Source organism: Vombatus ursinus, unplaced genomic scaffold (assembly GCF_900497805.2).
Source record: "Vombatus ursinus unplaced genomic scaffold, bare-nosed wombat genome assembly UNPS02014832.1, whole genome shotgun sequence".
NCBI lineage: Eukaryota > Metazoa > Chordata > Mammalia > Diprotodontia > Vombatidae > Vombatus > Vombatus ursinus.
In genome coordinates, this window is record NW_020954610.1 from 18,637,468 (window position 1) to 18,644,154 (window position 6,687).

At 37.7% G+C, this 6,687-nt stretch overlaps 1 protein-coding gene across 3 annotated transcripts in view; it reads right to left on the reverse strand.

The window, feature by feature from the left end:
- Positions 1–6,687, reverse strand: part of LOC114026076 (paralemmin-2-like) — a 508,213-nt gene that overhangs the window by 242,156 nt on the left and 259,370 nt on the right. The window lies entirely within an intron of this gene.

Below are 6,687 nucleotides of genomic sequence, written 5' to 3' on the forward strand. Positions count from 1 at the left end.
ATTCAGTCACACACCAAATGGTACCCACAGCTGTGAAGCAATAAATGCATCTTCCTTTAGCTTCTGAGATCATCAGAACCCTTTGGTTCTGATTTTTTTTTTTCAAATTAGTTTAATCCATAGTTCTATTACACCAACTCCTAAAGATAGGCAGCTAGGTAGCATTGTGGATAGAGCACCAGGCCTGGAGTCAGGGAGACTCATCTTCCTGAATTCAAATCTGGCCTCAGGCACTTGACCCTGGGCAAGTCACTTAACCCTGTTTGCCTCAGTTTCCTCATCTGTAAAATGAGCTGGAGAAGGAAACAGCAAAACGCTCCGGTATTTTTGCCAAGAAAACCCCAAATGGGGTGACAAAAAGTCAGATACAACTGAAATTACTAAACAACAAAGACCTCTCCCCCTCTCTCCTGAGATTTACTATCACATTTACAACTCCCTGATGGGCATTTATATTTGCTTTCATCTTATATTCATCATGTCCCAAACCAAGCTCATCATTAAAGTCAATATAATAAAAATTTCTAGAACCTACTATGTGCAGGATTAGATACAAACATAGATAATTGTGGAAAGATAACACATGACAAGTGCATTGAAAATCATGGAAATCTACACTGAGAAGAGACAAAAACATTCTAAAAATATTTGAAGAATTTTCCTGTAGAAGAGAGGTTCATCTGGTTTTGTCTAGTCATAAAGGGCAGAACTAGGACCAATGTGCAGAAGTTATAGAGACAGTTTTCTGCTAACATATGGATAAAAAAAAACTTTTTAAAAGTTAAAAGTATCCCAAAATAGAATGAACCTCCACATCTTTGGAAGTAATAAAAAAGGCTAGATGTCCTCTTTTCAGGAATACTGTCAGTGGTGTCAAACATGCATCCCAGAGCCATATGTAGCCCACCAAACTCCTGAGTGAGGCTCGAACCAGAATAAAATGTAATTGGGAAATATTTAACAAAATAAATGAAAGTACAACAAAACACAGTTACATTTTAAAACTAAGTCAACACATGTGGTCTGTAGGGGTCCTCATGTACAGGTTAGTGGCCCCCATATGAGTTTGACACCACTGTTGTAGATGAGAGTCATCATTTTAGATGAGGTTTGGACAAGATGACCTCTGGAGTTCTTTCCAACCCTGTTCTGATTCTATGTCCATCTTAGGGATATACAGTAAGCAGGTTATACAGTTCAGCTGAACTTCTGATGCTTTTGGTTATGATTATACTTTATTTTTCTCACATTTTAAAGTGATTTCTGACTGGACCTGTTCAATGTGGTCACCATCATTACTATAGTTGGGGAAAATATCTTGTATAATTATCACTAGGGAATTTTTCTTGGTCTATCCTTTTCATAGCATCCTTAATCTATTCAATAAGGATGAATGGATTTACTGATTTCAAGGATTTTCCTTTAAGGAAATCATGGTCCCAAAGTTAATTTAGGCATTGACTGTCAAACTGGTCTTCCACTGATGTACTTGGCCGAGGATCTGAGTATCACTGGCATTCCATCTAGTGTAGTATATGTGTATCATCTAAACAATGAACATTTTAATCTTTTTCATAAAATATAGGTATATTCTGGGAATTAATCCTATTATATACAATGATGTCAACAACACCACCATATACAACAGCCAATGTGATCTTAATCATTTTCCATCATCTTTTCCTATATACATGTATCTCAGGCACCAAAATTGTGGCAAATGTACGGACTTGCTACTGTTTAGTAGAAATCTAAGTCTCTCCCCAATAAATCTGTAACTGGGGAATGAGTTTTGTCCCTTCTAACAGGAGTGAAACCAGAGAAGGAATTTTTGGTAAACAAGAGCTGGATTGAAATTAATATTCATGAAACAGTGTACTTCAAGAATCTGTGAAGATATTAGTGCAAGTACAACATCTAATCATGTATATTACAGTACCACTATACCTTAATGGATTGTCTTCATGAGTTGTCATGACTCAAAAAAAATCCACTAATGAGTGGCCAGCCTCCAGGTGATAAACCTTTCTTAATACAGCTAGGCTGCTCTTTAGATGACAAACATACATATTGACAGTTCTGTATGAGAAATTCTCATGTTAGCAAAAATTTGTTGTTCAGTCATGTCCGACTTTTTGTGACCCCATTTGGGGTTTTCTTGTCAAAGATACTGGAGTGGTTTGTCACTTCTTTCTTTAGCTCATTTTACAGAAGAAAAACTGAGGCAAACAGGGTGAAGTGACTTGCCCAAAGTCACACAGCTAATTAGTGGCTGAGGCTGGATTTAATTCAAGTCTTCCTGACTCCAGCCCTAGCACTCTATCCACAGTGCCACCTACTTGCCCTAGAAAAAAAGTACAGGGTCCCAAATTACAGAGAGACAATAAAACAGAGATACATTCTGGTCACCAGTAATCGGAGTTGCCTTTATCTAGGCTACACGTGGATATGCTAGATGTTACCACTTCTAACATTTTTCTGATAAAGCTCCAGCTGCAAATACAGAAAGGGAATTGTTAAAGTCTTCAAGAGGATTTTCAGCACAGGAACATCTAAGTCCTTTTTTTCCTCAGCGAAGGATAGAAACAAAAACCAACCATCAATGATGGGGATACACTTTTTCACAGACAAATATACATGAAACTAACACATCTTTATTCCAAAAGATTGAGGAGATTATGGAAGAAGACATTTAAGGCAAAGACTATTATCTTTCTTTTATATTTTGTATTGGTCAAGTTACTCAAGAGCTTCAGAAGGCAAAATGGGATAAAAATTTGGACATTGATTCAAAGATAACGAAAGACTTGCCAAACAGGGAAACTATAAACAGTCACATTGGTCAAACATCTGTTGTTGAACTGAACATCTGTCTTAAGTTTGTTGCTTTGGAGGTCATTTAATCCAATGTCCTCATTTAATAAATGAGGAAACAAAGGCCCAGACAGCTCAAGTGACTTGACAAAAGTTATTTAGTAGTTACAGGGGAAGGGGATTTCAACCAGCTCCTCTCACCCCAAATCTGGTGACCTTTCCACCGCACCATAGCACTACAAAATGTACTTCTATGGGAGGTCATGGAGTCTTCTTCCTTGAAAGTTTTTAAAAATAAGACTATTCCAACTGGCCTAGAACATCTCAAGTAAAGTCATTCATAGAACTGGATTTGGAGTCAGAGTGGATTAAAATCCAGCCTCTGGTGACCAGAAGCAAGTCCAGAGACCTAGCTGTATAATGGAGATTAGGACACCTTAGTATGGTTTTGGAGAGGATTTAAAGAGAGAATGCATATAAATCACTTTGCTGGAGAAACTATATAAATATTCAGTTTCAATTATTGTGCTTGAAAGAGGTGATAGACTGGGTCATTCCTTCCAACCCTTTGAGTCTCAGGCTTTTGCCATACTGAGAATGCCATGAATGTAAAGGGAAAATGATATACTGTAAACCTTCAAGTGAAGTAACTGTCTAACTAGTATCTCCATTGCTCTACCCTATTCCCAATTCCTCTTCTCTCACTCTGCCTAACTTTTGGACTTGATCTAGCTTTTCTGAAAACCTTTTTCTCAGTTCATCCTCAAACATGTCCCCTTGGCCCCCAGCCTGCTTTCCTGGCTCCGTGGCATTTCAGAACTTGAGATTCCTTCTTCTGATCTATCGTTTTGGTTCTTTCTCAGGCACCATCAACAGGCTCCTTCTCAGGATTTTCATCTCCTAGAGTCCAAGCCCTGCTATCCTTCACCTACCCAATTCTGACAATGAGTATAGACTATATAATATAGATTCTATATTATAAAAGCCTATAAAGTTCTGAGGTGTATGTGTTGTCAAACGATCAATTTAATGGCCACATAGGGTTTTGCACATGTTAAGAGTTTAATAAATGTTTTTCATTCATTCATCCTCTTAGACTAGGCAGAGACCTGAGGCAATCATTTTTATCTTTTTTGGAAGGAAGATGCAATTCCCAAGGGAATTCTAAGTGATGTATTTAAATCTTATAGTGATTTTCACATGAAACATGCTCTCCTAATTGAATTATTATATCCAGGCCAAATTCATGAAGGGCTTTTTTCCTTAGGATCTGTGTTTGAGTGATTATGGAATATAACTATAACTGGAGCCTATCAAAAGAAAAAAGCTTTTCTCCCTGTTATTAACTTAGAGACAATGTATTTCAAATCGTATTGATTTTTGTCCTAGAGAAACTTGTTTCTCACTATATACCATATAATTCTTTTTTAAGATTACTACTACTCTGCACAGTTTTAGCTATTCTAGAGAAACGTCAATTAGTGTAATTGATTTTGTAGCTGGCACATGGTCTGTTCTACCACAAGTGATTAAATGAGCAGGAACTAATGGTGAACAAAGAAATATGTGAATATTGCCAAGCATGGCAATAGTGGGAAGATGTCTGGGTGTGGACTCAGAGGATCCTATGATCCAGAGGACTCTCGGTGCTGGCTCAGCCCTTTACTATTTGTGTGAAGCAAATTACCTCACCTCTTTCACTTTAAATTCAGAGATGGTTAGTGCTAGAAGGAAATCAGCACTTGGTCATTTAAACCTTTTTGGATAGTCTCTAAAATGAGGCCAACAATACTTGTGCTATTTAGTGCAGGAAGTTTTTATAAGGATCAATTGTGCTAATGGTTTTTTCTCAACCCTCATCGTCTTTGAATTCTCTCCTGATTTTGACATTGTTAATCACCCTTTCCTGCTGGATATGCTCCCCTCTCTTGGTTTTCATGACAAGATTCTCTCCTGGTTCTCCTCTTACCAATTTGCCCCTTCTCAGTCTCCTTTGCTGCTTCTTTATCCATCCCTGTCATGCCCACTAACATGATTCTATCCTGGGGCCTCTCCTTTTTTCAATCTATACTATTTTACATGGTGATCTAATTAGCTATTGGGGATTCAATTATCATCCCTATGCAGATGGCTCTTAGATCTATATATCCATCCACAGTTTTTCTCCTGAGTTATAGTATTATATTATCAACTGCCTTTTGGACATCTCAAACTAGATATCTTGCAAGCATCTCAGACTCAATTCAACAAATAGGCTTGGACTCAAAAGTACCAAACCCTCCCTAAACCCTCCCTTCTTCCCAACTTTTTTATTGCTATTGAAAACACTACAATCCTTCCAGTCGCCCAGTACCAAAACCGGCCCAATGCCTACCACAAAGTGCTTAATAAATGCTTACTGACCCTGAAATTATCCTTGACGCCTCACTCTCAACTGATCCCATATATTCAACCTATTGCCAAATCTTGTTGTTCCTACCATCATAATATTTTTCATTGAGGTCCCTTTCTCTCCATTCACATAGCAGCCACTCTAATTCAGGTCCTCCTCATCAGCTTTTATCTGGGCTAATACAATGGTCATGTAATTGGTCTCCCTCCATTCACAGTCAAAGTAATTTTTCTAAAGTGTAGGTATCACCTCTTTTCTCCCCACCACCCGCTGCCCTAGGTACTCAATAAACTTCATTTGCTCCCTATTACTTCAGAATCAAACCCTCTGTTAGTCATTAAAGCTCTTTATAACCTAGTTCCTTTCTATCTTTCTAGTCTTCTTACACTTTACCTCCCTGCATGAACTCTACCATCCAGTGTAACTGTCAATCTGGAATGTGTTCCCTCCTCACTGCCACCTCCAAGTTTCCTAGCTCCCTTTAAGGCTCAGCTTATATCCCACATTCTGCTGGAGGACTTTTCTGGTCCTCCCACAGTTAGCATCTTTCCTTCTCAGATTAGCTTTCATAGATTTTGCATGTACCTAGTTATTTACATGTAGTCTTCTCCATTAGAATGTAAGGTCCTTGAGGACAGGGACCATTTTTTTGTTTTGTTTTGCATCCACAGCATTTAGCATAGTGCCTGGCCCAAAGTAAGCACTTAATAAATGTTTGTTAACTGATTAATGTATGGAAAGTGCTTTATATAGCATTTAATGGTTTATAAGGCATTTTCATTATTGGTGTTATCAATATTATTTATTATTATTAATACTATTATTATTATTGATGTTATTAGTATCCACAAGCATTTAAGATGTTTAGCTGTGAGTGGGTTTAAAATCAAGAGGACTTTGGAATGCAAAAGACAACATAGGCTAATGAGATCTAGGACAATGAATGACTTATTGTTATTCTTTTTAATGGGCAGCTAGGTTGTATAGTGGATAGTACTGGGCCTGGAATTAGGAAAACCTGAGTTCAAATTTGGCCTCAAATACTTACTAGATGTGTGACTCTGGGCAAATCATTTAACAGCTGTCTGCTTCAGTTTTCTCAACTGTAAAATAGAGATAATAATAGCAACTGCCTCACAGGGCTGTTGTGAGGATTAAATTAGATGATAATTGTAAAGTACTTACTTAACATAGAGCCCAGCACATAACAGGCTCTTAATAAATGCTTATTCCCTTTTCTCGAGCTGTCAGAGATCACAATTCTATCCCTGAACTTTTTACTGTGTTTGACTCTTTCTGTTTCTGTCTCCCTCTAGACTTTTCTCCAAAACATGAACTCTCTATTCACTCTCTGATGCATTATGTGCAAATATTTATTCAGTCACACGTGTGGTAACTTGTCTGCTGGGATGCTCTTTGTATGGCGGTCACTTTTAAATGGTGACTTCTAGAAAGCAGGCTCTGAATCTATCTTTAAACAG